The 24,955-nt window shown below is 35.0% G+C and overlaps 1 long non-coding RNA gene across 2 annotated transcripts in view; it reads right to left on the reverse strand.

Moving 5' to 3' along the window:
- The window catches only part of LOC129145276 (uncharacterized), a 217,993-nt gene that overhangs the window by 86,010 nt on the left and 107,028 nt on the right, over positions 1–24,955 (reverse strand). The window contains exon 4 of one of the 2 annotated variants that reach the window (XR_008550581.1): positions 4,406–4,529. This is a non-coding gene — a long non-coding RNA (uncharacterized LOC129145276). Of the gene's footprint in view, positions 1–3,202; positions 4,530–24,955 lie in introns of those variants that run through there. The other variant, XR_008550580.1, reaches the window with a different exon arrangement.

Genomic DNA, 24,955 nt, shown 5'->3' on the forward strand with positions numbered 1-24,955 from the left:
ATCTTTCAAAATTCTAACAGTGATTTTCCTAGATATAATTGTATGATTTTGTTGTTGGTTTTGGTATTTCTTTTTTATTTTCTTGTAGATTTTTTTCCCCAAGCAATGGTTATTATTTTCACAACCGGTAAACCTGTTTTCATCTTGAAAAAGAATTGGTGTAACTAAATGCAACATTACATCTGATTAAAATATTGTCACCTTTGTGAATATTTTAAACCACACTATTGATTTATGAGAAGCAAAGTAGGGAAAATTAAGACATGATCACACTGCAAACAACATATATTATGTCCTTGTGCCATATATACAATGTATGTATTTAATGAACTAGCATATATATTATATAAATTTTGGCATTTAGCTGCAAAAGTCCAAATACAGTTTCTTTTCAAGTGGTATCATAAATAGGCAGAATCAATGAAGTATAATGAAATTGAATTAAAAAATAGCTGAAATTATAAAACAAGGCAAGGTGTATATATTTGCTCCATAGATAGGTAAGACCATAAATGCCAGTTTGTCCCAATCGATTTGTAAATTTTGGTGTACTTTTTTTTTGTTCAGTTTTCTACTCTGATACATAGCAAAGTATAAGATTTGCAATCAGAGTCACCAATTATAAAACCATGTTTTGTTATTATATCATATTTGCACCTGTGGGAATATAGGAAATGTACTACATCTTTATTACCAAGTTTCTTCAACTCAACATCATGATCTTAAGACTGTAATATAGGGTTGAAGTGAACATTAACATATATATTCACTGAAATACTTTAAGTTCTACAATGATTTTTCTTTAATGCTTTCATTTTAACAAAATTTATGAATTCCAAATATACTATTGATTAATTTAGAATATTTTTAGAACTTAAAAGAAATCAGGCTTATTGAAGACAGAGATAATTCATATTTATATTGTAAGCATCCCAAAAAACTTGATTAAAAATTCACATATTCAATTTACATATAAACAAATTAAAGGAATTACTATGACTTACTAAATTCAAACTAGATAGGCTATGCCCTTTCACTATTCAATGGAAGAGAAACACTATAAAAAACATAGAGACAGAATCATATGGGCAGAACCTCCCATGGTTAAAAGGAAAAAACTAACACTGCATTGTGTTAAGTTTTCTATCTACTCTATTTTCATAGAAATTCATGTTAGAAATATTCTTTTTAGTGTTCATTGTAAATACACTGTATGTTGTTAAAATCAAGTAAAAATTTATATTAAAAAATTCAAAGAGTTTTTTTTTTTTTTTTTAAGAGGCATGTATTTTTATTTATTTATTTATTTGTTTGTACATGCACTGGGTATAGTCAGAAGTACGGGAGGGTGAAGGAGTTTGCCAGAGTGGGGAGCACAGCAGGCAGGGGGACCGAGGTACACTGCTGGGGGGAGCAGCGGGCAGCAGGGGAGGTCTGCGTGGGACCCTCCTCCGGTGGCCGGGGAGCAGCCGGGAATCGAACCGGCGCCGCAGAGGCTGCGGGGGAGCTTGGCAACCCAGCGCTCAACGGCTGCGCCACCAGGGAGGCCCCTCAAAGAGATGTTCTTAAGAACATTATCTCCCACAGCTAATTGGAGGGTTGTATTCAAAGTATATAAAACAAATTCAAGACAGGTTTTATATGTAGCTGAGAATTTTATGCACTAAAGTAAGACTACCTGACTGGACTGTGTGGTTTTTGTCTTAGTATCTTAAAGGTTCTGTTCTCTCAATTATGACTGCTAATATTTGCTATTTCTATGTATTGCTTGAGTATTTAATGAGACAGTAAACCTTCAAGAAATGTATTTTAGTATTTAAGTATGATTTTCAATAAATGAGTAAATTTTTCTAATCCTGACAATTTCTCACTCTTTAGAACAGTGCTGCTGCTTTGAGGAAAATGATAATACATTGTTCCTTCAAAAAAAATCTCACAAAACAGAATACTAATTAATAATGGTAACTTTTAAAATACATTCATAATGAGTAAATACCTAGTTACATATTTTATAATTATTGTTATGCCACTTTCATTTCATTATTATTTTTAAAGATTTATTTATGCATACAAGAACTGGGATACAAGCCAGAGATGCGGGGTTGTGAGAGGATTCACCCAGAGACAGAGTAGGGAACAGAACAGGCAGAGTGACTGAAATAAACTGCTGAGGGGAACAGCAGGCAAGACAGAGGTCTGCTGTACCATGTGGAGCTCCCTGGCTGGTCAGGGATCAAACTCATGCTGCAAAGGCTGCAGATATCTTCACAGTGCTGAGCTTAGCCCCTTGTGCCACCAAGGAGACCCTCATTTTATAAGAATTAATCAGTATTGTAATTCAAACTTCATATGATACATCTAGAGTATATAAAAAACTAAAAATATGTGATAGTGTTAGAGGAAATGTGTTTGAAAGGTGGGAAAGAAAAGAGAAATAAAAGAAAAACATTGAGGTAAAATAAAAAGTATGTACTAAGGAAAAGATTAGACTAAAAGGCAGATACATCAGGGCAAAAGGAATGATTTTGTTTTCTTCAATTTTTCCTGATTTTTCTATTTAATGAGAATTTGTATAACAGATTTAATAGAGTATCTCTGCTGATTTTTCTAATGGCAGGTTGAATTACATGACTTCTTTATATTCACATTAACATACATATCTGTGGCCTCTGCCTCTCAGAGAATTTGATTATTAGACTTATTTTCTCTTTTTCTTCTTTCTGTAATTATGGTGTTCTTCTCCAGAACCCTCAATTTAAATCTATTTGTGGGCAAAACAAACAGTGCCTAGTATCGTAGTTAATTCAATCCCACTCTTACTCAGAAAGCTGGTTATATATATATAGTCTTCAAGTATGAGTAATATAATCACTTTACTCAACTTAAGGTATATTTTAAATATATACTGGAAATACAATATATTAACACTTATAGTTCTAAAAATATTTAAGAAAGATCAAATATTTTGTTTTAGGAAAGTCATTACGGAAACTTGTTATATAAATAGGAATTAACCACTTTTTTTCTGACAGCACTTTTTAAAACATACCTTAGTTATGATTATATTCAGAAGTTTGTTCTTATCAACTTCCCTCATGCAAAAGTATTTTACTATTAAGCTATACATTCTTTCCTTCTATAGCCCCTTCCTACCCTGCCTGTCTCAATTTTGAATTTATCTCAAAGTAGGGGAATATATTTTATTTTAAGGCTGTGTGTGTGTAATGTTTAACTATGACTCTTGGGATCACACATTAACTGACTGACCTCAAAGGGATTTTAATTCCCTTAATTCAACAAAAATGGTGAGCCCTTTCTAAATTAATAAAATGAAGCAATACAAAAGGAGGGATTAGAAAGAAAAATCACCCACTTACACTACCAAGAATAAGAAAATTGCGATCAGCCAGTTTTTAAAACACTTTTCATATTAATCATATTCACAAAGCTTCAAAACTCCTACTCCTACTTCTCACCTACATTGTTCTGTAATTATTAATACTAGTTATGAATGGTGGTGACGAATTACATTTCAAAATCTTACTGAATAATATGTTGGAACAGATTGCATATTCTGTCAAAAGCTACTTTTTATAATAGAAGAGAATTTTAGTCTTGCCAGTTCAAGACCATAGATATATAAGGTTTATCAGAATTAAGACTATTACCTCTGCTTCCTGAAGGGATGTGGTATAGGTGGACAAAGCAAACTACATGAGTTCCAGATCCTAAGTGAGGATAGTATGTGAAACTAGTTTCCAAAAGGTCCTTGGAATTTATGAAATTAAAATCCATACAGACTTTCATTATAGCTATTATATTCAGTGTCCCTGGAGAAGCAGACACTGAGATGAAGTTAGGAATACAAGAGGTTTATGCTGGGGGGGTAGGAGGGGAGAGTCATGCCCATGAAAGATAACAGGGACATGATTAGCAGGTTTGGGCATGGAGCGATTTAGGTCATGATGCAGATAGTACAAATTCTTAGCAACCTAACGGGGGCGCCAGAGCAAGGATTGTCCATTCAAGGACTCCTGGAACAGGCAAGAATATGCAGGCTCTACTACATCTTTCAGCCTTCATAATCAGTTAATTTATCCAACTTTCTCATGATCTTTCTTAATATATGTACAGTGTTCCTTATTCCGTACACATTCTGGCAGCATCCCCTCCAATTTTCTAGGGGACCGCTCTTAGGGAAAATTTTAAAGGAGGAAGGTACTGGAAATAACTACAGTGCTCACTACTGCAGTGAGTCTTAGGAGGTAATTGGCACTCCTCACCACTCTTCTCCGCTAACCATTCTAATCTCCTTTGCCCTTGGCTATCATCTCCACTAGTCTCAGTGGCTTACCTGGCGTTATCATTCATTTCATTGGAAAGATAATAAATAGCAAGGGATCACCTGAGTTCCAAACATAGTTTTCCTTCCCATGATTATATAAAAGCAGTCTCATCTCCTTCTGCTGAACAGGCTCAATCATTCTTGATAATTCTGATAATTGATTCCACTTCTTGTCTGTAGATACCTACAAAACAGTCAAATGTACTCAGGTGACAAACGTGGCTTATAACTGCTTAAGATAGATAAAAATTTCATTTTGGAACTGTTGCATAAGGATGATCTAGAGGTGACCTGAGGACGGCAAGGAAAAGGGCTGAGCAGACTCATGTGGGCCAGGACGGCAAACCGCCTGGGAGGAATGCCCTGTACTTGTACCGTCCTTGGAAGTCTCCTCGGTCATAACTTAGAACAGCCTATGTCCACAAGGACAGCCATGTCTGGCTAAGGCCAAAGACTCGTGTACATAGCGTGCGAGGCAGAGTTGTTTTATTTTCTCTGACTTACGATAAAACACAGATGTCCTTGTTCACGATTCCTATATAACCATGCTGAGAAAAATAAAGAATCACTGCTTGTTGGTGACAGCAGTTCTGTCTAGTGTGTCCTTCGTGATGGCATTCCAGGTCTCAGAGCCCCCTTGAGGCTCACAGGATCCAGGAACCCTAGCCCTGCCGACCCCAGAAGTGTGAGAACGAGAAGCTGAAATCCTCCAGTGAGTCATGGAGAATAATTGTTGAATATAGTACTCATTCTTCCATTTCTTCATCTCTTGGTCTCAGACACATACATTCTTCCTTCTGGGATACAAGGCCATACAGAGTTCTATAGTTCAGTATGTATACCTCATTGCCAGCAACAAGACATTTCAGCTGTACCTGTAGTAGGGTTCTATGGTCATGGGCATACTTCTATATAGATTCCTAACTGTCAAGTGTGCTCCCTGGGAAGATAGTCTATTTTGTGGAATTCTTTGCCTTCTGATCAAGTACCTGTATGTTCCAGAATAGTGGTAGTGGTTAGTTTCTGTCAGTCAAGCCACCCTGACTTGAAAAACCCTTGATCTCTGACATCAATAGCTTTGATCCCATTGATCATGACTCCATGATCCTCGTTGCTATCAATGAGCCAAAATTATAACAGCATATACTATTCATCACCCCTGGCTCTAAGTGAAGAACAAGCATGAACTTCTTAGTGTCCCTCATCAGCACATGACTGAGATTCTCCATTATTCGTGTGTTAGCTGTATCTTCCCATGCAATGTGATCCTCTGGTGAGTCTTTGCCCCTCACAAAATATAATAACTACAGCATTTCATTTCAAATTCTCTGAGCCTTTAAACCTTTCCTCTTCCATTTGTGGTAGCAATTCTGGCATTTTAATTTCACTTATGATAGTGAGTAATGTTTTGTTTTTTTCTTCCCCCAGTTTCTAGAAACCACTTAGTGGAGAATTTGCACCAAGCCTATGGTACCTGTCAGGATGTTAAATTATATTTCTCAAGTAGATGGGCTCAAGTCTATCTCTGTCTAGTCCTAAAAATCTAGTATCATGTGTACTCCCTCAACTTCTATTAATATAAATGAATTATTGTAGTTACTCTAGGGGGCAGTATTTCTCTTATCAGGCCCAGATGTTCCTGGGTGATTTACACTAGTATTAAACTTTTGTTAAGCACAGTCCTTCCAATTGGAGCCAGTGTGGAGGGGGTAAGTTAAGTCTTGATGGGAGTTCCAAACTGATAGCTCTAGTGTCCTCTGTGATAGTGATGTTTTCTTTGGTTCTGGAGAATGGAGGTCACTTCTCCAAACTGTGAGGATTCAAAAGATACTTGGGAGCAAAAATACTTTGATGTTTATCTAGAAGTCACCATGCCATGTTTCAGAGTCTGTTTTTTCAAAAAAAAGTCTGGTACAAAAGACTCCTTTTATTTGAGCATTTGTCCTTAAAGCTCAAATGTATAAATCCTGATATTCGTTTAACCATTATTTGCTCTCCTATCGTCAACTGCCAAAAATACTAAGGCTATAAAAGAGACTAAGAGACTTTACTGTACTTTTTTACTTTAAAACAAAATCTGTTTTTCATTATCTTTCCATCAGTACTACTAAAAACAACTAGTCACTTCCATTGTGCCAGTATGCACGATTTCCCCTTACTTGAAAATCCTAAATCACCATGATCACCAGAGCATTCTCATCCACGAAAACATCCTCTGAAGTTCCAAAAGTCACTCCTGCAAAAATTACAGCAACTGAGTCATCACCTTGTGGTAGGGATTATCTGTGTGTCTCTCACCCCATGAAAGGTGTACCTTGTTATCAGTAAAGTAGTGAGGGATACTTTATTTCTGATATGCTGTGTTGGATGATGCAAAAATTAGATGCTGATGCAAAATTATGAGTGGAAGAGGTCTGTTATGGGATTGTCTGTGGAAGAATGATAAAGGAAGAAAAAGGATTGGTAAGGGAGAATATCATGATATGAATGTGTTTCAGCCAATATAATGGAAAGCTTCAGTACAAAGATTAACAGGTATTAGAGCGGCATGCAGAGAGAAATGAGCAGGTGCTAGCACTTCTGGGGTGCTCAGACATTGACTGGGTTGTCAGGCAAGAATACTGCCCATGCAAGTAAAATGGGTGTATACTGTATCCATTTGAGAGGATGAAAATGCAAGGCTTCTTGTCCTTGATTGTTCACAACAAGAGGCCAATAATAGCCTTATGTGGTAGCCTTTGAAGTCATGCAAAGCTAGAGGCTGCCAGCTAACTAGCAAATACTTTCTGGACAGAATATCTGAGCATACCTCTTTGGCTTTTGCATAGCATGAACAAAATGGCTAAAATCAGTTGTATTGTACACACAAGGCAACTAAATTATTTGGCATATATTTTATGTTTTTGTTCATTTTACATTTTTGATGACTGATGTGCATTTGCCACACAGGTAAGAAAAACTCTTAGCAAATGTAATTCTATTACTCTAACTGTATTTATGCTTATTTAACTATTAATCAATCGTGAGGCACAGAATAATTACCACTTTTAGCATAACTTAAACTATGTGCACAGTAAAGGGAAAACCTATGGTAGTTGATTACATAATGCAAACATAATCCCATATATTTCAGTGTTCTTTTCTAATATCCTAGAAACATTTTTGTATGTATTTAGAGCAGTGATGCTATTTACTTTTTTCTGTTTAGTATTAGCTTGAGACTAATTATAAACATGAAAGAGAACTCATTGCTTGCAAATGATACTAAATGTACAATCAAAAACAAGCAGTGACTTTAATAACTGTTTAGTTTATTTTAGTATTTTTCCAGCTTTATATGCAATAGACAGAGTGCTAGGATTTAAGAGTTATTAAGAGTTAAATGCAGTCATTGTATTCAGTGAGCTTTCATTCCTGTATACCCAGTAAGAAAGGAACTCACTGTGACAGAAGTGAGCTGGTCTCACCAAGAGATCTAGTTATCTGAGAAGATGGGAAAAGGCAGGGTGAATGTATCCGATTCCAGTAACAGAAATGAATAAAGGAAACATGTCGAGGAAGAGATGGCAAAGACAAACCAGTGCTGCATATTAGGAAATTCTTAGAAATCTTTGTTTCCTTGATTCTAAAAAATTGCTACTTAAAATGAAACTAAGGATAAGAGTGTTAAATGATAAACATCTTTCACAGGACATGTTTGAAATCATGCACCTTTGTTATAAACACGTAAATCTAAGATTGAGCCATTTTAAAATGTTATAAAGAAGGATTAAGTTACTTTTAAACATTAGTTGTATCATTATCTGAGTGAGTAAGTTGGCTGGCCATATATAAACTTAATAGGCACATTCTGTACACATAAAAAGCTACTACTTCACTTTGGCTATTTAGAGTCACTAAACAAAATGTTAGCTTTTGGAACTAAATCAGCAGAGAGCTTGGAGGAGATAATAAATAAGGCCAAAACAAGAGTCTTCATTTAAAGTTTGAATGCGATGTAACAATAGGGAACTAGGCTGTGCTTGTATCAGAAAACACAAAACTAAGGAAATTTAAGTTTCCTTGTTAAATTTAAATCTTTAAGAGTAGCAAAAAGCTGCTAAATAAACACTTGTATAGCATAGGGCTCAAGTCAATACTGCTTACTGGTTTTAAAACCATTTCCACAAAAACTGGGGTGGTCTAATTAATTATAGGACATTAAAAATGTTAGCAAACTCTTTCATTACTTGGAAAAATGGAAAGAGGATAAGTGTTTTTATAAATCTGTGAGTGTTATGGTAAAATTTTGATTGGAACAAGGAAATAAATTTCAAAATACTTTATTTCTTTTTAAGTAGACATGTTACTTTGCTCATTTGATCATAATTTTTAATAAGTCATATCATTTTGAGTAATGTAAGACTTGCACCCCACCCTCTGGGTTCTGAATCAGGCTTTTAATCACCATCACTGTGGCCATGTGGTTTCTATACCAGGCTCCCTGGTCCTTGGCTATTGCTGTACCTTGTCACTGCTGGACCCAAGTTGCTGTAGTGAACCCAAGAGACATAAACCTAGGTTTCATGGGTGATTTTCATGCATTTGCACCTCAGATGCCAAGCATGCCTATGCCCTAGGGCACAGGTGCCTTCGTAGTTCTGCACATCCCTGAACACAGGATCCCAGCTCCACTGGTGCTCTGATTACCTACATACCACACCCAGAATTTAGAAGGATCCCTTAAACAAGAAATTTTCTCCATGGGCAAAAAGGAGAATCTAAGCTTTCTTTACTACAGTTGACAATAACTCTATCCACAGGTGTCTGCAGGTAACCATAACCTTGTCCACCAAAGATCCTCAAACTCCTTGCTGACACTGACAACACTACTATGCTGCACCCAGCCAGAGCATGTGCAGTCACCTGCAGGTGAAAGTCTTTATACACCAGTCAGAACAAAAGTCAAAGAGGTTACTGCTTCCTCAGTAGCACAGGCATGAACTCAAAGCTACTAGAAACAGAAACAAGCAGGAAAATATTACACCACCAATGAGGTCTACAAGTTACCTGTTGATGAAATCAAAATCATTAACGAAAGTTAATGAGACCTCACAGAACACAGACACTAACCTAAACAGACTTAGGAAAACAATAACAAATATACTCATAAGTTCACAGATAGGAATAATGAAGTAGACCTAAATAGAAATTTGGAAGAATACAGTGGATGAAAGTGAAAAAAAAAAAAAATCAGTGAGTTTTAACATCAGACTTGCTCAAAGAAGAATATGCAACATACTTGAAAATATATTTCTTGAAATTATAAAAGAGTGAAGAACACTTATGAAATCTGTGGGATGTTATCAAGAAAGCTATAAATGTATTATAGGAGTCTAAGAGAAAAGAAAGTGGCAGAAAATTTAAAGAATAATGACAGAAAACTTTTCAACTCTAGAGCAAGATAAGAACATCCAGGTGTGTGAAGATCCCCAAACGGATTCAACTAAAAGACATTTTCACTAAGGTACCTTAAAATCAAAGTCAAAGAGTGACTTTTGAAAGCAGGAAGAAAATCTTTCATCACATATAAGGGAAACTTGGTAAGTGTACAAGCATCAATCTAGCCAGATACCTTACAGGCCAGGAGAGAGTGGTATGGCATACTTAAAAGTATTCAGAGAGAGAAAGAAACACTACTGAACAAGACTTTCTCAGAGAAACAGAAGCTGAAGGAATTCATGAACACCTCAGCTGCATTACATGAAAATATATGAAACAAAATACTGACAAAAGTAAATATAGTCAGCTACACAATATCCTAACACTGTCATGGTAATCACTTTGTCAAAGCAAATCACTTTAAACTCCAGTGTAAAGACTAGTAGGAAAATGTTTTAAAGATTAAACATAACTACAAAGGTGTGTTATGCTTAAATAACATAAAAAGATCTAAGTTGTGACATGAAAAAAAACATAAAATGGAGGAACAAGTAAAGTATAGGGCTTTTATATGAGATTGAAGTTCTTGTCAGCTTAGAGTAGACTATTATAACTATAAAATCTTTGTTTAGGTTTCATGAAGTCACAAGGGATACACAAAGATAAAAAGTAAACCACTGAAAAGAACATCAATTCACAAAGGAACAGAGCAACAGAACTTTCATACATTGCTAGTAAGAATGCAAATTGGTGTAGATATTTTGGAAAACGATATGGGGTTTCTCAAATAAAAAACAGAACAATCATATGATCCAGCAGTCCTATTTTTGTATTCTATAAAGTGGAAACAATATCAGTATCTCAAAGGATATATGCATGCCCCATTTTTTTATCACAGCATTATTCACAAAGGCCTAAATATGCAAACAATCTAATATGTAGTTCTAATATATATTTCTTAAACTCCATATATGATAGATTTATAACATGTAAGAAATTGATTATATTGATAAAAGAACTATGCTATAGCATTACAGTCTAGAGATCCAGTGTTCAGATGCGTCATCCAACAATTTTAGGATGAATAAGGATGATAATTTATAGATGACACTAGACATGCCAGGTAAGGTGACTTATTGATGAAGAGATGAAATTTAAATCATCTTTCTGGTATTCATCTTAAATCTAAGTGTTTTATAATGTTTGTAATTAAAAGCTTAAACAGAGAGGATATTTAAATATTCTGAAGCAAAACAAACATATTGTATTTCTGCATTATGCACTGGGAAAAAATGTTTCAGCTTCCTCAATGAAGTTAATCAAAATTAAAATATACCTTTGTCTGCTCAGTAATTTTAAAATTTATGTGAAAAGTTGATCAGAGAGGGTATTCACTAGATTTTCACCAATACCACAAATCTATAGTTTTAAAAGTCAACTATATTAAACAAAAGGGACAAAAATTTTTGCTCTACAACTCCTAGTCACCAATTCAAAAGCAAACATGGTCATGTACAAAAATTAATTTACAAATAGGCAAGGGAAAATCAGTTACAAGTGTACTTTGTATAGCTAGCAAGGAGCCAAAATTATCCACTGTCCTAAAGGAGATATTTCAACAAACAGACCTTTATAAAAATGACTTCTTAGATTCTAAGAGAAGTATTTTTTTTTTTTGCTAGCTAAAATGGGAACTAGTAAACTAAACGTGGAAAGGATTAATAGAAAACCAAATTAAAATTTTACAAATGGCAGTGAAATACATGTACATTTAACCAAAATGATTTAAGAGAAAAGAGTAACAAGCTACATGTGAAATGTTCAACGTGTGAAAATTTGATGTATGTAAAGTAAATCCATGAGAACAATGAAAATAAATTTTGTGTTGTTCCAATTTTTAAAAGTTTGATGTAACAAAATACACAAACATGTTTATGATTAGAAAAGCAGGATAGTTATTTTAGAAAAGTGTAGAATGGGGGAAAATCACTGAATGAACTTTCTGAAGAATGAAGATCATTTTGTAAATATTAAGTAAAATCTAGACTATGAGCTGCAGCATTTAGTAAACAGCCTGCTTAACTATTTCTTCTACTTCTGAACACTATCAATATAATCTAAATCTATCAGTTCTTAACCAGACGTACAATGCAAATATTTCTTATATAACCATTAGACTGAAGCCTCCATTAAATATTAAAAACAGCATGAGAAAAATTTGGAAGATAAAAAACATGATTCAAAATAACAATGCATAAAGATTCAAGTAGATTGGATAGGTTGATTTGTATATTGAATTTTAAATAAAACAAATGCATCTTAGTGGTTGCTTGCTTCCAAGGGTTGGTTCTAGGCAAATTTGTTACTTGTTCAATAAATAAAAATCTTTACTTTCATTAGTCTCTCTGTCCCACATTTCTATGGAGAGGCTTACATCAAACTCTTCAATTCTGAAACTTCCTACTATGACATCTTTCTATATCTTCTCTACCCATTAATCCATATTCTCTCACTAACTCTGTCTCAGAGGTAAACACTGAAAAGATCTATATATTGTAGTAGGAGAAAAAATAATGAAACTTAATGATTAGCATAATATGAAACATCCATATTAGTTTTACTGCATCTCCATTAACCTGAAATACTACAAGTGGGCAAATGTAATTACAGAATTTTAAGAGAGTTAGTACTAAACGATGGTATTCTATTTTTAAATTTAATGTTTTGCATTACTCTCAATCACTGGCTAAGAATTTAATATGTGCATCCTTTTTTTTTGTATTGATAACAAACTAAGTAAAGCTGTTATCCCAATTTTACATATTACGAATGGATTTAGAAATGCAATTTTTCCAAGGTTACACACATACTAGTTTGTAAAACTGTTTTTTTGAAATGTACAACCTGAGATCGGAGCTTTTAAAGCTTAACTATTATACATACTGCCTTCCAAGCTGAAATAAATATTATATAGGATATCAGAAAAGGCCCAGAACATACCAGCATATCAATTCCTTGAATACTCTAAGACATTGTCTTCAACATGACAGTAACCAGCACAACATCTAATATATTTATTATTTTATATACCAAGCTGTTTGAAAAGTTAACATGGAAAATGTGTGACTCAAAGTTTGGAAAAGAAAAACCAACCAAAACTTAGCTCAAAATGTAGTGACACAGTTCACTGTGAGCACAACTCTAGAATACATACTCAGGAAAAGCAGGTAGAGTAAGGATCAGAAAGATTCCATAAGACCCGAGGCCTCCCTTGGTGGCACAGTGGTTGAGCGCTGGGCTGCGAAGCTGCCCGCAGCCCCTGCAGCACTGGTTTGATCCCAGGCAGCAGGCGAGGGTCCCACATGGCACACAGACCTCTACTGCCGCGCCCGCTGCCCTCAGCAGTGTATTTCATCGGTCTGCCTGTTATGTTCCCCGCTCTGGTGAATTCTCTCACCCTCCAGTACACAGTGCTTGTATAAATAAATAAATCTTAAAAAAAAAAAAAAGACTAACTGGAAAAAGTTCAAGTTCAGATTATTCTGAGTACTGTCCACTATAAAAATCCTCAGAAGAAACTGGAAAATGTAGGTTGCATTAGTTAAGAATAGAGGCAATAAGATTAGAGTCATGATAACTCTTTGGATAGACACTTGTGCACTAAGATCATGAAGTAAGAGTTTAATACACTGGGTTTTGAAAAAAAACTCTTCAGTCAGCACTGGTGTGAGGGCCCACAGGCTTAGGGAAAACAACAGAGTTCATTCCTTTCGACTATAAGGGAATGACTGGTAGCTCCCAAAATTCCCAATTCCCTGAACGTGTAAATGTTTGTTTTGGGGAAAATATGGGTCTTGACAGAAAGAGGTATATTACGGATTTTGAGATTAGATGATACTGAACTTTCCAGTCAATCCATAAATTCAGTAACTGTCCTTACAAAATCAATAAGCAGAGGAGAAAGCACACACACAGCAAAAGTCTATATGGAGATGGAAGCAGAAATTTGAATTTTGTGGTCACAAGTTAAGAAAATTAAGGAATATGACAATAATCAGAATCTGGAATAGACAGAGGATTCTCTTCTGGAACCTCCAGAGGGAATGTGGCCCTGACAAATACTTGATTTTGCATGTCTGGCCTCCAGAACTATGGGAGAAATAATTCCTGTTGTTTTAAGCCACATAGATTTGTGGTAATCTGTTACAGTAGTACTAGGAACCTAATACAATTGTTTATCTAACATTTACTTATCTTGTTTGAGGGCTATGACTTTAAGAGAAGAATGACTTTTGAGCTCATGCTCAAAAGTTTCTCTTGTGAGTCATAGTTTTTCACAGTTACTTCATTGACATATCAAGTTAATGGCTTTGTAGAAGCATTTAAAACTTTGGCGAAAATACAATATACGACAGTGATGCCAAGGAATAAAGGGAGTAAAATCATTAAAGGGTCCAGAAATGCAGTCCATAGTCACTCACCTACTTTCTCTATCACAAACAGGAAAAACTTTCCATTTTCCAAACTCCTTTCAGAATTCCCTGCTTCAACAACCTAAAAAACGGTACTAAGGATTAACCCTTGGAAACAAGAAACAACACAAAACCACAACACAAACACACACCACAAAAATTTACAAAGAAAAAAATCTTGATTTCAGTGTTGATAACTTAGAATCTGGAATTTAAACAACAACAAAAAAAAGACAGCTATGAAAAGAATAAAGATAATATCTGCTGTCATTTAGGATATAGAAAGGAGCACCAAATTCACATTAATAACAAGAAAAGATAATCTACAAAATCATGCCTTTTATTAAGCCCATGAAAGAGTTGAAGTTGCAGGGCAAACACCTAGACCAATAAGCAACAGGTGCCACCAAAAAGACAGGATACAAACCTGGCTCACTGGAGGCAGAACAAGAGAGGAAGAGACACAAGACAGTAAGACAAATTTAGATTAAATGTTTAATGAATTACTAAAGGATGAGTGAAAGTATATAACCCTGAGAGCTGCCAATGTAAGGCAAGTTCAAACATAAGCACAGGCTTTTATCCATGGACCTCCGGCAGGAGCTCAGAAGAAAATTTGGGACAGAATCGAAGATCAGAAAAAGGCAGCAGCCAATAGGAAAAAAGTGCAGGGTCTCATTCTTTTCCCTTTTGGAATAAAAGGATTAAGTTACTAGAGGGAGGGTGTCAAACCCTATCATCCCCAGAACACAGGCAAAGACCAACTGAAGGTAAGGAAAGGATAGAAAAGAACTTTCAACTCTCAGAGGAAAGATAGAAGTAGTCCTGAGTTCAGGATCCTATCCCAGTATTATTAGAGCTCTTTTAACAATGGGCAGGAGTCATTATCACTGAGGAAACCTAATTCCTGAGACATAGTCAAATGGTCAACACAAGAAAGGACAAAAGAAGTATCTTCTTCCTACAGCAACAAGCTAAGAAGGACTGAGTAACAACATGTAGAGAGATGTAGAACAGTTTCCAACAGAAGAAGGGACAAGGATGTGGAGAGAGATTCTGTAGGGTTAGGTGTAACACTGAGCTTAGAGCTGGAACATTGAGAAAAGTCCTCCAGCAAACCTGCCCCATTTAAAAACAAGGTAATGTTGGAGGAATTTAAAACTGTTGTTGTAAAGAAGGTAACTGTGGTGATAGCAAAGCCAACTATAACAGAAATCCTTATTCAAATTACCTACCCAACATATTAATTGCTTAGCAGAATATGCCCATTTATAGTTTTTACCTTAGTTGCTACTACTTTACATATAATATCCAGCATTTAATAAAACAATGAGAAAAAAAAATCAGTTGATTGTTAAAGTAAAATTAGTAGAACTAGACACAGATAACCCAGATTTGGAGCTCACAGATATTAAAATAACGATTAATATGTTAAAAGTTCTAATTGAAATGGTAGGCAACTTACATAAAAAGCAGAGAGTAAATCTAAAAGCAAATAGAAACGTGAAAAATAAAAAAAAAAAAGTTTAACAGAAATAAGTTCACTGGTAGATTTCACTAACAGAGTGAAGAAAAAATATCAGTTAATATGGAGTCAGTAGAAATTATCCAAACTGAGAAAAACAGGAACAAAAGAATGAAATGAAAGGAAAGAACAACTAGTGGTACATAACAGGAAACACTGTAACATCAGTGATGAGAAAGAAGCCTGAGATCAAAAAGATAGAAAACTATGCAGAAAATGTATCTGAAGATAAGAGGGCCATGAGTTTTCCAAAAATAGTGAAAGATATCAAACTACAGATCTTCATCCAAAAGGTCAAAGAAGCAAATTCAAAGTCTAATTAGACCTATCAGAATGTCAAAAAAAAAAAAAGCCCGAATATCAAATGCCAGTACATATATACTTCTCATTCTCCAAACATTGTGGGAAGTAAAATAACAGAAACTTTGGAAAATTCTTTTGACTGTTGGTTATACCTGCACTTACCAGATAATTCAGTACTACTACTCCTATGAATTTACCCAAGTAAAATTAAAAACAACTTCTACTCTACAGAAACTCATAGGAAAATATTTCTGGTAGATAAATTCAGAATCTTCCAAACCTGGAAGAAAACTTTCTTGTGCTGGTGAAAAGATAAATAAATGATGATAAATTTATGCAATAAAATTCTACTAGCATTTATAGAAAGCTGATAAATCTCATGTCTATTAAGTGACGTGAAAGCAGTCAGACACAAAAGATTACACACTGCATGATACCATTTATATAACATTTTGGGACAAAACATCAGCAATCTTTTGTATGTGAGGAGAGGGTTTTTCTATAAAGGGGTATGGGAGTCATTTCGGGTAATAGTGCTCTTCTGTATGTTGACTATAGCAGTAGTTAAAAAACTGTATGAAGTTGTAAGAATGCTTGGAAATGTATACCAAGTTTTATACACACAAATACACACACTAGAATACTACTAGCTATAATAAAGATGAAATCTTGTCATTAATGACTGGAGGGGATTATGTTAAAGGAAATAAGGAGAAAAACACATACTATACGATTTCACTCAAATGTGTGATATAATATAGGGAAACAAAACAACAAACAGACAAAACCAAACCAACACTAGAAATCCGATGGCAGAATTGAAACTACTAGAGAGGTAGGGGTATTGAAGAAAGGGGGAGGGGCACAATGGGCGATGGTAGAGGATTATGAGTGTCTTGGTGGTGGGTGTGGTGTAGTGACATACATCTCAAGAGGTATGAACCTATATCATTGAATTATATAATGTTGCATAGTAACGGTGCCTCCAAAAAAAAAATGTATCCTACAATCAATTAATTTTCTGTACTTAAATTATGAGAGAGAGAGAAAGGAGAGCAGAAATTATAGTTACATTCAGTGAGTCTTTGTCTAGGAATCTTGGGTAGGTTTTACTGAGTTCAGGAATTGTGTTGTTCTTGGGGAAAACAAAGAAACAAACAAACAAACTATAAACTATCTCCTTTACAATACTGTCTGCTTATGGAGTTTTCTGAGAATAGGTCAGTTAATGAATGTGTTCAAGTCATGGAATTATGACAATAGTGTCTGATTTTGGAAACATGGACCCAGGTATCTATGCCTTGTTACTTATATGCTTTGTTAGTATTCAACAGTATCTGATAGGTTTGCTTTTCTTTGTCTAACAAGGTTCCAACTAGTCAGTTATATTGTTTCCAATAAGCCAGGTCTCTGGACTGAAGTTCATGCAGTTTCCTGTGATTTATTTATAGGCAAAAACAGAACTTCTTAATTTTCAACTTTGGTTTACTACATTAAACCTTTGTACTAACTAGTCATAATGAATCTGTGGGAGTGGAGAACAGAGTCAAGGACAGGGATGTGATCCCAGATATCTAAGCTATCTGCTGGTCAGTTCATATGGCTATAGGCTATAAATTCCACTCGGAGTAAATAACGACAAGACCTAAGAGCAAAGCTTTTGGCAACTGTCATTCCTCAGTTTTGCAAATTTTAGTTTTATTATGTCATTCATTAATCTTATTTCCCTGAGGTCTAGAAATGGTGAGAACACAGAAGTTTTTAGGTGATAGAGTTTTCCAAAGTTCCCTAATCACTTTGGGACCTAAATGTGTAGGATATTTTTAACTACAGTTAAAATAACTGACTTTTGCAGACTAAAGCTTCAAGCCATATAGGCAAAAGGAAGTAAGAACATATCAATAGCTAAAAAAAAGGCAACTGTATAAAATCTATACTGAACCCTGACACATTGATTTGGGGGGATGCCAATATTACACTTCAGCCAGGGTTATGAGGTAGGAAGGCATAACCAGTGCCAGAACAATCCTTAGCAATTTTGAGTGAAAGGTAGCATAAGCAAAAGCATAGAACCAGAACAAGTATTAGTAAGTCGAGCCTGACTAATTATGCATTTAGTGCATGTGATAAAGGAATTTAACTGAAACAGTAATTAGAAAGAATGTTACATAATTTTTATATTTGCATTAATCCCCAAATAAGGTGGTAGAAGTTATAATGTTCCTCCTTAAAATTTAGAAATGGATGAAATCACTGGGGGGTTAAGGTGAAGGAAAATGATCAGCTAGTATTTAGTGATTTGAAGTCAGGAATGCTGAATGTTTAGCGGTGCCCAAGACAGAGTTGTGCATTAAAAATCGCCCTGAATGCCAATGTGAGCTGCCTGATAAATACTGAAGGAATGAACTGAATATCTTGTATGTCCTAGGAAACTTAGAAGAGACACTAGGAGAATATTGTTGAAGGGAAATTTGCTCCAGATCTGAAAATTACAACTTGTACCACACATTGCATTTTCCTCATGTGACACATCTTTCCTGACTGCTGCAGAAGCAAAACTCATTCAATATTGTGAAATAAATAGGTTTTGGCTTCATTTCTAGAATAATGGGGAACAGACTTAAGAATAACAGTTTTAATTGATGCAATGACTTTTCGGAAAATCAAAGCATGTAAGTGTGGAGAGTGTGATGAGTGCTTTGAGGGAAGATTTATCTTTGTAATTATATTTTCCCTTGCCTAACCTTAAAACTGTTTTGCATATACTAGTACACACAGACTAATAAAAAGGCATACTCCAGGAATATTTAGGAGTTGATGAAAGTGAGTGTAGTGTTAAACATTCCCCATGAATAAAGCCCCAGGAAATTCATAAATAGCTGATATTGTGTATATAACCTTACTTCATAGCTTAGCCCTTTATTATATCTAACAGCAGGCCACAAAATCTTTTTTGTAAATGAAAAAAAATTGATATTTTTATGAAGGCTCAAATATATGTTTTATCCCACCATTTAATGATATGAGATTACAGAATCTTTGAATTTATGGTCACTGGTCACCATACACATATGACTGTAACTTGAAAACGAAAGTATATAAGGTCATTCATCAAATTCCAGAACAGGCAAATGTAGAGCAAGAAAAATCAGTTTTGTCTGAGGTTGGAAGCAGAGCGAGTAGAGGATGGAGAGGAATGAATGCTAACAAATTTTGGGGGTGAACATGTTCTAAAATTGTGGTAATGGCTATTATTATTCTATAATCCACTGAACTGTGCACTTTAAAGGGACAGATTTTATGTTATATAAATTATTGTTCAATGAAGTTGTTTTTAAAGTATGTAAATAAGGAAAGATGAATTAAACAATGACATTTTTGTACTTAGCTGGGGTTGTGGGTCTGTGGCCAAAAGGATATTCTAGCTGTCACTGCTGCTAAATAGAGATCCGCCCTGCCTTCGTAATTATTTCTATCTGATACATAACTCTGCTTTCATAAAAGAAGCTCCCAGAAGAAATCATGAACAGTCACACTTTCCACACAGATGGCAACACTTTGGGAATGTGGATCAACACCCATTCGCAAAGTCACTGTCTGGTTGGCAATAGCTGCTAACACCTTTTCAGGCAGTTTCCAAAACCTCCAACTCAAAAGGTGTGCAGCACCTGGAGCCCCTCTTCACATGCACGGATACTGCTCTGGTGGCCACAGAACCTTTGAAATGAAGGCCAGAAGGCCTCAACCACTTCCAAAGTCTCCTTTCCTCCTATCTCTGCCCATTCCTGGTTTTGCTCCCCTCTTTCCTTTTGGGAGATCTTGTCATGGTCCTAGGCAGGGACAGAAAAGGACTGGTCTTACCCTGCTTCATCTCCATCCTGTAGGCCTCTAGTCCACCAAAAGTTCAACAGTAGAAGGTTTTATAATTTTTTTAAAATTTTTTGCAGGTTTTTTTTTTTTTTTTTTTTTTTTTGGTACTAAAACCAAGAAAAGATTTTTTGCAGCTTTAAAACAAATGGACATTGTAGCTTGATTTTTAAAACATTGAAAATTTGTAGTGGAGATAGATGGGATGATTCAAACATTTTTTATATTTTCCTATTAAATTTTTGAAATGAACTTAAACTCCAAATTACGTAAGTCATCATTTCAGGCATGCCAATATGAAACTTAGTTGTGTAGGCTTCATGTAAGACAGAAAAGATAGGATTTGATTTTAATTAGACAAAATGATCCTAAAGGTTATTTGGAAGAAATAGTGTGCAAAATAGCAAGACATTTGTGAAAAAAGAATAGTTGCCATTTTGAAATGAGAAAACCATAAATGTGCATTTGAGTCGGAGACACCGAGTTTAGGGCTTATTCTCTTTTACTATATGTTATTGCATAAAATTTCTTTTAAATTAGCTGCTATTTAGCATTAAATGCCTTTTATGATGATTTTACTTAGTCTCATTTTGTGATGAGTTCATTTTAATTTATACATTTATTACCAAATTTTTATTGCATTCTCATTTTATATCTGGTACTGTCCTAAAACCTGAGAATTCAGACCTAAGTATTAGCACAGTTTTATCATCCAAGAGGCTGACCTCTGTCAATTTCCCGATATTCTATTCTTGAAATCTCAAACTACCACAGATCTTGCTTTCTATAATTCCAAATGATCCAGTTAGAGTTTTGATTTTATTTTCAAAGGCTTTTTTTAAATAAGCCAGTAATCTGTGCCTCCTCAGTGGCGCAGGAGGTTGAGCACAGTGCTGTGGAGCTGTCCACAGCCTCTGTAGTGCAGGTTCTATTCCTGGCAAGCCAGGGTGATACCCACATGGTGCTGCAGACCTCTCCTGCCTTGCCCACTGCTCCCCTCAGCAGTGTCTTCCGTCTGTCTGCCTGGTTTGCTCCCTACTTTGTCTCTGGTGAATCCTCTCACCCTTCCACACCTCTGGCCTGTACCTCAGTTCTTGTAGAAATAAAAATATTAAAAAAATAACCCAGTAATTCCACTACTAAGTAGCTATACAAATAACACAAAAACACTAATTCAAAAGAAAACTTGTACGCCCATGTTCATTATAGCTTATATGGAAACAGCCTAAATGCCCCCAAACAGATGGATTAAGAAGTGCTGTACATTCTCTCTCTCTGGAATACTATTCAGCAATCAAAAAGAGGTAAATTCATCATTTGCAACAACAAGGATGGAGCTGGAAGGGATAATGCTAAGAGAAATCAGTCTGAAGGAGAAAGACAAATATGTGATGATTTCATTTGTATATAGAATATAGTTAAACAAAATGAAGGATCAAATAAAAACATACTAACTTTTGAAAGCTGACTGTGGAGTGGGGCAACCAGAGTGAAAGAAGGTGAGAGGGAGGGAGGAAAACAAAGAAGAGAGCACAAGGATCTATGTTGGGGGCACACTGTGGCAACAAGCTTGAAGAAGAAGGGGTCCTACACTTCTATAATGGAAACAATGATGTAAACCAGTATGAACTAATAAAAAAAAAAAAAAAGTAGACTCCTAGCTTCAAGCAGAACTGGGAAGGGGGAAAGCCATTATAAATGAGTTGGAGAAAAGCAGCATAAATAAATCCTAGCTAAGGAAAATTGCTTAGGACATTTTGAAAGTGCACAGTTCCCCTCTCTATTGGTGAAATATTTTCCCAGTGCTAGACATTTCTGAAGAACCAGCACATTACATTAGTGCTTCAGTTAAAAATCAATATCCATGTTCACTTCAGGAGTTCAGTTTTCGGGTATCGGTCTTTCAATGAACTAGTTTCCTCAGATGCACTACTGAAAATAATGCTGGCAGATTTTACACAGATACTAATACTCAATGACAACAATGTCTGCTCTTATTTTAAATATTCAGTTTCTGCCCAGTATTTTTATATTGTTATTGTTCATACTTCTGCACCGATGGGAAAATAGGTCTAATGAATTGAATAGTGCTTCTAATTTTTCAAAACTACTAAGAAAGCTTGGACATGAGGGGACTTTGCAGAAATTAAAGTTTTTAAAAATACACAATCTTGTGTGTTTGTTAAAAACAAGACAAGAGCCTCAAAATGGGCTCATTTATGGTAACCCCAAGTTACCAAGCTTGGACTTAATTACGGTTTCAACTCTCCCAGAAACAATCTCATAAACAAGTCAATCAGGAATCATGACCAACATCATTTATGTAATCTGCCTGTTAATTCCCTGTCATCCCCTATAGGGAAAGTAATTTTAAATAACCACTCTGCTTTCTTGTTCACTATAACTTCCTGTCCCTGTTCTATTCTGTGTGTTTATTTTTGCACAGCTCCTCAGAACTCTCTTCTATCTGCCACATTGGACACTGCCTCACTGATAAATCCTTGAATCAAGTCAATAAGATCTTCAAAATTTAATCAGTTGAATTTTAACAGTACTTATGTGAAGAGAGATGACAGAAAAAGAGGAAGGAGGAAGAGAAGGGTAGAGCGAGGAGGTAAGGAAGGAATTGATTTTTAGAAATAGATACATGTTGTTTAGTGCCTGCTATGTATGAAGTGCCCTGTTGGAAGCAGGTTCTTGAAGACCACAAAGAAATAAAAAATACACTTTTGACTTTCACAAGACTTATACTAGAAAAGAATGGTATAGCCTCACTATGACATGACTAGAAAAGTGAGACAGAAAAAATAAGGATAAATTAACCAAAAACATGTTTCCCTATTCCGATTTTCAGTTATCTTGTTCCATTCCAGTCATTATTGTGAAAGTTAAGAATTGGCTCATCTTATTTGGAACTGTTAAAATTATTAACATTCCATGGTATAACATGGCAAAGTATACTTGAAACCTTTTAAAATTCTGCAGCTTTGGATCCACATCTGAAGAGTTTATACTTCTCATATTCATTGAAAATCTAAAGAAGGCTTGTATACTTCCATGAGGATCATATTATTAAGGCCAGGAAATGATTTCTCCTCATAATCACAGCAGTAGAATTAGATGAGAATGCATAGGAATGCATTCTGAGACCTCTCAGCTTCACCAGTAATCCAATCACCGAACAGTATGCAAATGACCTAACAGGAATACAATCAGGACTACAAGAGCAAGTAATTTCCATTCCCATTACTGCTTAATGAGGTTGTGCTGTAATTTTAAGACAGTGGAAACCTCCAGAAAGAGTCCTTTCCCCTCCCTGCCCTTTTCGCTTTTTGCTTTATTGCAATTACTTCTTCCAATTAGACTGAGTGAGGAATTTTTGCTTTATCTAATCCGTAAACTACGAAATGTTTCTAACATAAGTTTTACCCCAGTATGAGTAGTTTTTGAAGGTTACTAACAAGATTAACAAATAAATGTAGCCATAATGATTTTCTACACACAAGTGTGTCATTTAATAATCTATATTCTGTAAGAGTGTCTTACTCTACATCATATCTAATCCATCAACTCTTGTAGTATTACAATAACTTTCAGAGAAAGCTACTCCTTAGGTATTGGGATTTATTGTGCAGAAATGTTATTTCCAGGTTGTTGCAGTTAAGGCTAGGACAGGGCATGATTATGAAAATTATTGAGCATTTGGATTGAAAGGACACTTAGAAAGCCTTATCCACCTAATCTATTTCTCCCTCATTCTATAAATGATATGCAAAGAGGTTAAATTATCTACCCAATGGTATACAGAAAGCTGTTGATGCAACTACAACTCATGCCTCCTCATTTGGAGTTAATTAGGTCTGAACTTCCACTTTCCTCCCTAACTTTACCTTTTCTTACTTGCATCCTGATCCCACTTATTATTCAGTAAATGTGAATTTATTCTTTGTGAATTGTGCTTAACACTTATTTGTAACTATTCAAACAACTTGTAAAACAGGTACAAATATTTATCTTTTTAGGTGGCTCGTATGATCTGGAAAGTAAGTAATTCCCTAAAGTCATGCAGTAAGTGGCGGGTTAGGAAAATGATCACAAGTCTGCCTGGCCCAAGACCTAAGCTTTTAGGCACAATTGGAAACTTTTTCCTAACATTCTGCCTTTGGGCTAATCTATTTACTGCATCCAGGTATTTTGCGTCTCTATAAAAAGCCATATCTCTGAACTAACTTTTCTTAGTACTCTTATTAAATAAATCACCCTATAGAATGAAGAATAATGGCAACAATGTGCTATCTTTCTAGTAACATTTGATTTTTATCAAAGGGGTAATGTTATAAGTCTAATTAAAATTTTATTTAATGGAACTTTATCCTTTAATGACTTAAGAAAATCTTTGCTGTGTTCTTGATTTACTGACTCTTGGCATGACATGAAAAAGACGGAGACTTTAGAAATGCAGTTATTTCTAAATCTGACTCCAAGTTCACTGGATGGAAGATTTAGGAAAGCTTCCTTTATAGATTTGAGTCTCAATTTTGTTGCCTATAATTTAGAAATAATGTAACCAATATATAGAATTATTAAAGTATATTTAATAACCACTTTCATTCAGTGAATGGGATGATTTAGGATATTATGACCAACTAAATAATTTTCTAAATTTAAGATCTTTTATAGATTTTAAGATTTAGAAAGAACTAGACAATCTCTTTATTGATGTTTGGAGTTTTCTGGGAATGAACGGACCCTTAACTAAAGTGATTTTATGATTTTACAGGAATGAAAGATTGATAGTAGGCTGGGAATAGCGCTCAAATCTCCAAACACATTTTACTGAGATAATCTCTGCTTTCATATTTTATATGTCATATATTATAGTCTTAGATAAGAGTTCACTTTAAGAAATGAGTCCACGGCTAAAACTTGAAATTGTTTTTTTGTACAAATCCTTTGAGGTAAGCAAAATATCTTAACTTTCTATACTCTAATATACTATATTGTACAGAATTCATGTTTCAG

Source organism: Talpa occidentalis, unplaced genomic scaffold (genome assembly GCF_014898055.3).
Source record: "Talpa occidentalis isolate TD23 unplaced genomic scaffold, MPIMG_talOcc4v2.1, whole genome shotgun sequence".
Taxonomy (NCBI): Eukaryota; Metazoa; Chordata; class Mammalia; order Eulipotyphla; family Talpidae; genus Talpa; species Talpa occidentalis.